The sequence below is a fragment of the Hipposideros armiger genome, unplaced genomic scaffold (genome assembly GCF_001890085.2).
Source record: "Hipposideros armiger isolate ML-2016 unplaced genomic scaffold, ASM189008v1 scaffold_57, whole genome shotgun sequence".
In the NCBI taxonomy this organism is placed as follows: domain Eukaryota; kingdom Metazoa; phylum Chordata; class Mammalia; order Chiroptera; family Hipposideridae; genus Hipposideros; species Hipposideros armiger.
Window position 1 is genome coordinate 411,842 of NW_017731407.1, and position 10,481 is coordinate 422,322.

Here is a 10,481-nt window from a genome sequence, read left to right on the forward strand (position 1 = left end):
GTATTTTGTGGCAGCTCGAGCTGGTTAATACACCTGGCATAATCATGAAGAAAGAAAGAAGGAGACATATTTGAGAGACATTTAGGAAGTATATAAGACAAAGGAGTTACATATCTGACTACATTCTGAACCAATTACATATTAAAGGAGTGATGCTAATAGAAATACCAACACTACTGAATGCTTAGTATGTTACAGAGAGCATACTAATGCCTTTATATGAATTAACATTTAATCAAGCCTTCAAACAGCTCTACAAAGTTTAGTATTATTATTGTGCCTGCATTACATGTAAGAATAATGAGGAAAACTAGGAATGTTTCAGTACCCTAAAGAGAGGGGGCAGTCTTTCTTGGAAATCAGAAGATGAAGGAATAACTTGCCAGCCCAGATCACTTCAAATTCTTTCTGGGAAAAGTGGTCTAATAATTACTTTTATGGACTTAGAGTTTTCTAGGTCTAATTTAATGTTTACATGTTATTTTTCTTGATCAAAGTTTTGATAACAGAATGGTATTGATGCTAGTAGTAAAGGCAGCTCTGCAGAGATTGAGAGACACCCGTGGTTCTAATCCCACCTACAAACTAGCCACTTTTCTATGCCTCTCATGTCTTTGATTTTCTTATCTGAGTATAAGAATAATAATACCTGTTTCATAGAATTCTTGTAAAAATAGAGATAATCCATACAAAACGGTAAGCACAGTGTTTAGTATATAGTGAGCCTTCGTTGGTAGTGGTGATGATAATAATTATGACCACCCGGGCCCAAGTAAATTCACATCTGCCACTTATATGCATTGCATACCTTTAATATTTCTTCCAACCCTACCACACCCGTGCCCGGTGCCCTCTGCCCATCTAGAAAACAAATGTAAATTGAATTTAACAGTTTAGTATTGAAATAGACTAAGTGGAGAACTACCCTAGTCCTCATCGGTATTTAACTGAGACTAGGTGAAAACCAGTTCACTGAGAAGATATTCAGGAAACCTGAGTTCTAAAAAGACCCAGCTCTCTCACAAATTATCCATCCCTTTTCTTCTTTGGTTACATGTGTAAATCAGGAATTTAATCAGAAATTTAAGCTTTCTCTCAACTCTATGATTTTATTTTTATAAAAGTACTTTTAATAAAAGTATTTGTATAATACTTTTATCTGGATGTTCTAAGCCTTAGGAAACTAACCCCTGATGTTAGTTTTTAATAAGCATTATCAAATCCCAAATGTTTTCTAAAACAATAATGAAGAAAACAAACACTGAATGACTGACTACACATCATCTTTCAGTCTCAAAGATTTCTCATTTGAATCTTTGAAGATTGAGGTCATAGATATGAATCTAAGCAGAGGATGAGCATCCATAATATTTCTTAAATATTTTGGATTTTCCCCACCACTNAAAAAAAAATGGTACAAGCCTAGAATTATGGTCTCGTCGTGTAAAAGCTATATATAATTTTCAATTTGCAGGCTATAATTTTGAATCTAAGGAGAATAATCAAGTTAGATGAGACATACCCACATGGACCTTGCATGAACTGTTATTAGAGTAATTCCATTTGAACCATGTACTTCAAAGTTGCCAGATGCTATCCTACTTGCGGGGGTGGGGTAGAGGGTTAAATAGGTCTGTGATTCTTACAGAAAGGTTAAATGGTCTGTTTTCTTCTTGTAAGGAAAAATGTCTTGGAACTAGGGGAAGGAAAATTATCATTTGGGTTCACAGCCAACCAACTAATTTTCTACACACTTCATAAATGTGTCATAAAAATGACATTACGACAAAAGTTTTTACAAGATCAGAGTTCTAAAACAAACAGGAAGTCAACCAACTAACAACCGAAGACTGACTTAACCAAGTTTTCTAATTATATTACCAGTTACTCAGCCATTAAATGTCAAAACACTCATCTCCCGGCAAGCTCAGACACCTAATAGCAGCTCCCAACACACTCAGCTTTGATAATATATACAAGGCATCTTTCAACCTGCTTACATCTATATTTTGAATCTTACTAGATGGCTTCATAATTTTTGGAAATTAGATCACTATGTATTTGGCCACGAATAGCCAGTTATATTTTACAGAGAGTTTGATAGGACATCACACTGTAGTAATGAAGATTTAATAGGCCCAAATTCAATAATGAAGTCTTGAGTCAATTCTGACACAATGTCTCAAAAAACTAACATTAAAGATAACTCTATGAGTGCAAGAAAATATTTTTATAGTGTTTTAAATGTGTTCATTTCCAAAACTGTTTTCTGGTAGACCCTTAATCCTCAATCTGGATGTCAGCTGAGCTCAATGCTTGTTTTCTTTCTTTTATTTGGTTCTCTAGCCATCACATTACAAAACTTGGTAACACCAATTTAAAATTTTATCTTTGTTTTTTATTTCCTTTCCCATGTAAGTGTTCTAAAAATGTCTACTTGAGTTAAATCCTTTGGTTCCTCTCTATCAATGTGATTTAACTGCATTTCTTCTCTCAACAGCCATCAGATTATCAGGGCATTACCTGGTCTTAAAAATAATATTATGCATATATTTCTAAAAGCTTTGGGAATATTACTTATTCTCTGTTGTTAAATAGCCATATTTGTAAATAGAGAAAACTAATACCAAACCCACCTACAGAGATGTTTTTAGGCACATACAACAATAACAGACCACAAAGTGGTCTGATATCCGTGTTATTTAAAGGCTTGTCATTTTCCACTTGAAGAATGGCACAGTACCCACAGGTGTGGCAGGGATTTTTATGCCTGTAGGAGTAAACTAATACCTTAGTGCTCATTTCTACTAACAACCTTGGACCACGCCCTTACTGAGAAAAGAAGGGGAAATCACTGTGTTAAGAAAGAAAGGCGATCCCCAGATTGAATGCCATGTGGGTGATCTAGGGAGAAGAAGGCTGTCCCTCATAATAATAACACATACATTGACAATATTTGTATATTAGTGATTTGTACTCAAATGATACACCTTTAAAATTTTCTTTCGGTATTTGTTTGTCAACGTCATATGTGGACCTTAAAATTTGTGAGATTTTAATGCCAACTCTTTTTCTCCTTTCACCTGAAGTTAAAATTGTTAATGCTTAGATTATTTCACAGGTGTCAAATGACAGCAGCAAATTTAAGGTAGATACTGCAGTTCATTTTTGCCCTAGGCTCAAAGCTCTGTTTTCCCGTTTTTTTCCTTCCTCCCTCCTTCCCCTTCTTCTTTCCTTCTTCCTTTTCTTTCAAGTGAGAGCAGTGAAATTTTATGTAACCAGCTACCATGGGTTTGGCATTAATAAGAAAGACTAATGAATGANAAAAGTCACTAATGTGAAAAACAAAGTAGTTTGAAAAATGTTTTAGTAAAAGAAGTTGTGGAAAGGAAAAAAATACAGCAAATGGATGTGCCATTTAGTACTACTATCATTAAGTAAGTCTACTTACAGGAGTTGGTAAACTCCACTGAGAATACATAATATCTATTTTTCAGTAGAAAATATGATTTCAATGAATTTAATTGCCATTTTTTATGAAAGTATGGTGCTGTATTATCTCTTTTCTTTGTAATTGCAGCTTTGGAGTTTTTTGCTATGCACCAGTGACAACAATAATGGCTTTATTATGGAAATCACACCTCATTTACATGAGGCTGAAATTTATTCTGTGTTTACAATCTTCTAAAGTATTTGTTTTAATTTTACCTCACTGACCTTCTGATTCTAACAATTTGGATGTGCTACTGAAACACTCAGCGAAGTGAAAAAGGAACACAACTGTGAGATAATGTGGATGTAAGATATTTATGGGTCTATTTCCAACAATATGCATGCATTTTTTTAATTAGGAAAATAAGATAATTTTAAAAAAGGTATCAGAAGGCCTTATGTCTAAAATATGGCTCTTTATTCTGAAATTAATAGATACTTGGAGACAAAGAAGTTTCATTGATATGGTCCATTTCTTGGTGGTGAGAAAATATTGTGTTCTTGAGCTTTCTTCCTTTCTTTCTTTCTTTCTTTCTTTCTTTCTTTCTTTCTTTCTTTCTTTCTTTCTTTCTTTCTTTCTTTCTTTCTTTTAAATTGGGGAATTGGGGGAGGAGAACAGTGTTGGGGAATTGGGGAAGGGGAACAGCCAAGTTGTTGTTCTTCAATCTTAGTTGTGGAGGGCGCCAGTCGCCATCTGGCTGCCCGTCAGCAGCTCGTGGCCTCTAAGCTCAAGGTGCTGTGTTACAATCCTAGTTGTGGGTGGGTGTAGCCACCATCCCATGTGGGAGTCCAACCAGCAGCCTTGTTGTTAAGAGCGCGCACTCTATCCACTGAGCCATCCGGGTGGCAGCTCAACTCAAGGTGNAAAAAAAAAAATCTTAAAAATAAATAAATAAATAAAATAAAAATGCTCCTGTCGTCAGGCACATCTACTCTGCACAATAGTAAACATATGTAATAGTAAACGTATGGAGAATGGGTCTATAGACATATGAAAGATTTCAGATCTAACGAAATGTTATTCAAATAGGTGATGCTGGTGTTAACTAACTGCATCTGTTTACCAAGCCTAAAACCATAAGGTAAATGCATAATCATAATCATTCTAGTTACTAAAAACAAACCAACAAAACAGCTTGGCTATAAGGAAACTACAAATTGAACTTTCCTCCTCACAATGCATCATACTCATTGTTAAAAGTGATTTCTAAACAAACAAAAAACCCCTGACAATGTTTGACCAACAATATTCAACATTTAGCATAATATGTAAAAGTAGGCAATTGTGCTTTTGTAAGAAAAGGGGATTTATTTTCTACTCTTGATTAATTACTTGAGAATATATTTCTCATAATATATCTAAAAATGCTCATCCAATCAAAAAATGCAGAGCAAATACAACTAGACTATAAACTACCTCAGCTGCCTTAGGAAAAAGGGTTGCTTTTGCATGCTTGGAATTGCAGAGAAGAACTAAGCTGGGTCTGTTGGAGACTAATTAGACCTGCCCTCCTTCTCAGGTATTAAGGTCACGTGGGTGTAAAAAGTGCAGGTTTCTCAGAAGAAAACCTTCTCAGAACTGTTGCCTTTGAAGCTTAGGTTTTCAGAGAATTTAGCTGCATCTGTTTGCACCATGGACTCTGAACTCCCGAGCGAACAGGGTTTGTGCCACTTCTTTTAATATTTTAATATAGGATATCAGAAGCAAAGAAAAGGTGCTAACTATCCAGATTTTCAAAAATACAGACCTGGGAACTTTCAAAATGTACTTTATATCTTGCTAGTATATTAGGCTTTTCGGCATTCTCCCACCCCCCCTTTTTTTAGTGTAGATATCAATTATATATATATAGTTATGCTAAACTTTTTTAATTCTGGAAAATTCTCTACCATTACCTCGTCAAATCTCGCTTTTTCTCCATTCCTTATTTTCGTTTTCTTCTGGCAAGCCATTCTCATATCTCTTAGCTTTGTTTTCTTATTTTCTCTTTTTCTGCATGTTTCCTTGGTGAATTCCTCAATCCTAGCTTCACATTCTGATTCACTGATTCCCTCTTCAATGTGTCTCATCTAGAGTTTATCTCAAATATGAAGATACTTAAACTTTTTAATTAGTATATTTTTATTGCCAATATTTTATTTTCAATTTGTCTGTTTTAATTTTATTTGTTTATATCTATTTTTTTTTAAGTTTAAATGATTTTAGTGGCTATGTCTTCCTTTATACCAGGGGTCAGCCATCAAATTTTTTCTGTAAAAGGCCACATATTAACTATGTTAGGTTTTGCAGGCCACGTGATGTCAGCTGCATTACATATACTCAGCTCTGCACTGTGAAAGCAGTCATAAACAAATGGGTGTGACTGGGTTCTAAAGAAAACTTCACTTGCAAAAACTGGTTGCTGCAGCCACTTTGGAAAAACAGTTTGGCAGTTCTTCAAAATATTAAACATAGAGTTACCATAGGATCCAGAAATTCCACTTCTAGGTATATACTCAAGAAAAATAAAAACATATGTTAATACAAAAACTTGAATCTGAACGTCCATAGCAGCATTCTTCATAATAGCCAAAAGGTGAAAACAACCCAAATGTCCATCAACTGATGAATGGATAAGCAAAATGCAGTGCAATATTATTTGGCAATAAAAATAATCTATGTCCTTATATATGCTCCACTATAGATGAACACTGAAAACATTATGCTAAAAGAAGTCAGATACAAAAGAACACATATTCTATGATCTCATTATATGAAATGTCCCAGAATAGACAAACCTATAGAGACAGAAAGTTGATTAGTGGTTACCTAGGTATCAGGGAAGTGAAGAAAGGGGAGTGACTGCTAATGGGTATGGGGTTTCTTTCTAAGGTGACAAAAATATTCTAAAATTAGATTATGGTGAGAGTTACACAACTCTATAAATATATGAAAGACCACTGAACTGTACAATTTAAACAGGTGAACTTATGGCATGTGAATTATATTTTGGTGACACTGTCAAAAAATAAATAGATGACATGGAGAAACAGACTTTTGGTCAAGATGGAGGAGTAGGTAAACACTGTGCTTGCCTTCGCTCATGACCACATCAAAGTTACAACTAAACTACAGAGCAACCATCATTGAGAATTGCCTGAAGTCTAGCTGAATAAAAGTCCTATATTAAGGATATACAGAAGAAATGACCTTAAGACTGGTAGGAGGGGCAGAGACATGGCATGAGCTGCCAGTTAAAAATTGGCAGCATTATCTTATCTGTGAAAGTCTCCCCCATGGAGGAGCTAGGGACCCAAGCCTCACACCAGGCTCCCCAGCCCAGGGTTTCAGTGCTGGGAAGAGAAGTCCCCACAACTTATGGCTGTGAAAACCAGCAGAGACTGTGGTTGAGAAAGATAGATGGCAGCTGCAGTCCTAGATACTCCTCTTATAGGGCCCACGCGCAGACTTACTCGCTGATGGACTCACTTGCTCTGAGCCCCAGTGCTGGCGCAGCAGCTCCCAAGGTGCCAGGGACATATGGCGACAAACTGAATTGTCTGATTTCAGGACGAGGGCTGGAGGGGCAGCTTCCTCTTTGACAGAAGTGTCTGGAAAATGCCATTCTTTCTTTGTTTTGAGCCCTCCCCACTCTGGGTGTGCAGTTGCAAGTGGCTACCATATCTGAGTCTCCACCAACCTGGCTATCACTGATTGCCCTGCTCTAGTGATTTCCTGAGACCAAACTCTACCCAAATTTCAGACCGCACAAGCCACTTGCAGTGTTTTTTTGTTTTTGTTTTTCATACAAATGGCCTGTCTTGGCTCATGCTACAGACTTTCCTAAAATCTTCCAAAGGTTTTCAAAACCAAAGCAAGCAGCATCGGCTTTGGCCTGCCACGTACCTCTTGCTGAGCGGCCCCAAGCTCAGCATTAGTGGCAGCAGGCTTCAGTTCATGGTTTGGCCTGTCCCAGGCACCTCCAAACCCAGCAAGGGTGGCACCTATCTTCAGATTGCTTTGTGGCTCATGCCAGGTGGCCCTGGGCAGGGTGCTGCTGAACATGGCCTGAGGTGGGGCCCCTCATAGGAGGCCCTGGGCCAGCAAGCCCAGTGGCCAGATTTGGACAAAGCCGGATTACCACCTAGTTGCCTATGTGGGCAACACACCCACAGGGCAAACTGGGAAGTTACCAGAGCCCTGCTAAAGTGAATCGTGCTCCATAGAGTCAGAGCCTGCACAACAGCTCCTTCACTATAGTCACAACCAGTCCTCTCAACCAATCAGCCCAACAGTCAATCCTTTTCATTGATCTGTAAATAGCAACCAAGGCTCAACTACAATAGGAGGGCATGCACAACCCACACAAGGAGCACCCGGCTCAGGTGACCAGAGTGACTGCGCCACTGGGCTCCACAGCACACCTACTACATAAGGCCACTCTACTAAGACCAGGAGACATAGCAGTTGTACCTAATACATAGAAACAAACACAGGGAGGCAGCCAAAATGGGAAGACAAAGAAACATGTCCCAAACGAAAGAACAGAACAAAGCTCCAGAAAAAGAACTAAACAAATGGAGACAGGCAATCTACCAGACACACTGATTATAAGAATGCTCAATGAACTTAGGGAAAGAGTAGATGGACTCAGTGAGAACTTTAACAAAGAGACAGGAAACCTAAAAATGAAGAAAGGAAACAAAAAATAAAAACCAATCAGATGATGAACACAATAACTAAAATAAAGAATTCATTAGAGGGAATTAACAGAAGATTAGATGAAGCAGAGGATCGAGTCAGAAGTTTAGAATTTAAGGTAGCAGAAAACCCTCAATCAGAACAGCAAAAAGAATCCCCCCTCACCCTTCCCCAAAATGAATACAGTTTAAAGGGCCTCTGGGACAACACCAAGCATACCAACATTCAAATTATTGGGGTACCAGAAGGAGAAGAGAGAGGGGAAGGAATTGAAAACCTATTTGAACAAATAATGATGGAAAATTTCCCTAACCTGAGGAAGGAAATAGACATATAAGCCCAGGAAGCACANTTCATTTTATTTTAAGCAATGGAACTGAGAGGAGACTGCAAACAAGCAGTTTACTGCCAAGGACATGTGAAACCTGTTATATTGGTCATTCTGGATCTGATTCAAGCACATACTGTTACTAGGTAAGATTACTCTTATTTCACTTTAGTAGAAGCCTCAATTTTGCTTTAGGGAAAAAAATCATATTGTGTTTTCCCATTTTTGTTTATAAACCACGTATGCTTCTGCAAGCAATTACATTTAAAATGACAATGACACATTATAATTTTGATGTGAGAATAATAATACTAGAACCAGAGTGTCTCAGCTATTGATTGCTACATAATAAACCACTACAGAACTTAGTGGATTGAAATAAATGATTATTTCTCACAATCCTACAATCTGGGCTGGGCAGTTTTTCTGCTCTGTGTGGTATCTACTTGGGCTGGAACCTATAAGAGGCTTCTTCATGGACCTATCTGGAATCAGGGCTGGGGTTCCTAAAGCAATTGAAGGATGGCCAAACATGTCTACCGACATGGCTACTCCACATGACTGACTAGCTTGGGTTTCAAATATCATGGTGGTCTCAGGGTAACTGGACTTCTTAGCCATACATGGCAGCTGGCTTCCAAGAGAAAAGAAGCTGAAGCTGCCAGTTCTCTTCAAGGCGAAACCCGTTATGGGACAGCATCACTTCCATCACATTATATTGGGCTAAGCAAGTCCGAAGCCAGATTTTAAAGGGAAGAGGAACAGACTCCACTGCTTTATATGAGATGTCGCATGCACACAACAGGAGGGCAGTAACTGATGGTGGCCATCCATGGAGAATACAACATGGAGTCTATTGCATTTGCCAGGATCTCTTGCCTTTTCCTTTTTTTCCTTTGGATTTCGCTGAGTTTCTGTGAATTCTCTTTGAATTTTTTTTAAATGTCAGGAGAAACAACGTCACTCAACTTTAGGATATAAGGGATGATACTTCATAATATTCATGGTAACAAGTTCTCAGGGATTTTCATAATAGCAATGGAATCTTGATTTATATTACTGTTTGTTTACTGTAAATGTGAAGTAAGAGAGCCTCAGAAGAAATGGAAGCATTCATTCTCAAATGTGTCCTCAAGTAAAGAACTTGCCATTACATTTCCAGTAAATTCTAAATACGTACCTCAGATTCATGTTATAAATGGCTAACTGAATCAAGGCTCCTTTACATTTTTATGTATCGTATTGAAACATGTGTTGGATTTTTATAAGAAAAGGATTTGTAATCACCTACTTCCTCTTTTTATTCAAATTAATTTTCCTTCCCTGATCCATGAATCATTCCTCACTTAAGAACTAGCTGATGAATCAGAAAGGAGACAGTAAATTCCTATGAGCCTCAAAGAAGAGACAAGCTTATCATTTCCAGAGATCAAAACCAAACCCTAAAATTACAGGCTTTGTTTAAAATGCTGTTTGAGACATTGAAATTTTAGTTCAGGGAACATACCTTTATCTTGATGCATTCTTACTGCACATTCACTCCACTGAAGGGAGGAAGAGGCCCTTGAATCTCATTAGGAACCACTGACCTTTGAAAATTTGGTTGACAGCAGTCAGGCAGCAAAATATGCACAGAGGCCAAGCTGTCATCATTGTCGCAGACCAAGCTCAGAAAGGGAAGAGACTGATAGTGGCTATCGTTGGAAGACTACAGCACAGAGTATATTTTATTTATTAGCTGCTCTCTCTGTTCTCCCCTTTCCTTTGGATTTCATTGAGTTTATTTGAACTCTGAAATTAAGCGATATCAATGGGGGAAAGTCACTCAAAACATAGAGTATAAAAGGATTGATATTTCGCACTTGTAACCAACACACAAGTGTTGATTTAAAAATGCTCCTGTCGGGCCGGCCGAGTGGCGCCATGGTTAAGAGCTGCCTTGGGACGCCAGAGGGCCCCGGTTCGGATCCCACATATGAG

At 37.8% G+C, this 10,481-nt stretch overlaps 1 protein-coding gene across 1 annotated transcript in view; it reads right to left on the reverse strand.

Annotated features, from left to right (window-relative positions):
• Nucleotides 1–10,481, reverse strand: part of ADGRV1 (adhesion G protein-coupled receptor V1) — a 548,236-nt gene that overhangs the window by 87,272 nt on the left and 450,483 nt on the right. The window lies entirely within an intron of this gene.